Raw genomic sequence first — 481 nt, forward strand, 5'->3', positions numbered from 1 at the left:
ACCCAGTGAATTACAAACCATGTTCACAGATGAGCACACAGAGGTGCCGCGTTTACATGGTATGATGTGACCCACACGCTTCTTGATGTGCACCAAACCTCCACGTGTGACCTCAGTGCTATTGTTTGCACTGTAAGCCTTAAGCTCAGAAGTTATATATGATAAAGCACTCTGCACCCCTAACCACTACCATTAACAGTTTACCATCTGCTAATTTAGGAGAGAAGACACTCTAGAAAGAACCGGAGAAGATCCTGAAAAAATAAAATATAGCCCTAGACCTCCCCTCCCCAAATAAACCCCACAGCAATAACATCTCCCATCCTAACATTATTCCTCTGTGAAAACTAGTCTTAAATTATAAGTATTTTAAATTATGTGATGTGTTCAGGAAAATGCATTTTCCCTTTAAAAATTCTTCATGTCTTTAAGTGATTCTAACACCAACTCCTATGCCTGAAAGACAATGTAAAATTGAAAG

Source organism: Hipposideros armiger, unplaced genomic scaffold (genome assembly GCF_001890085.2).
Source record: "Hipposideros armiger isolate ML-2016 unplaced genomic scaffold, ASM189008v1 scaffold_675, whole genome shotgun sequence".
Lineage (NCBI taxonomy): Eukaryota > Metazoa > Chordata > Mammalia > Chiroptera > Hipposideridae > Hipposideros > Hipposideros armiger.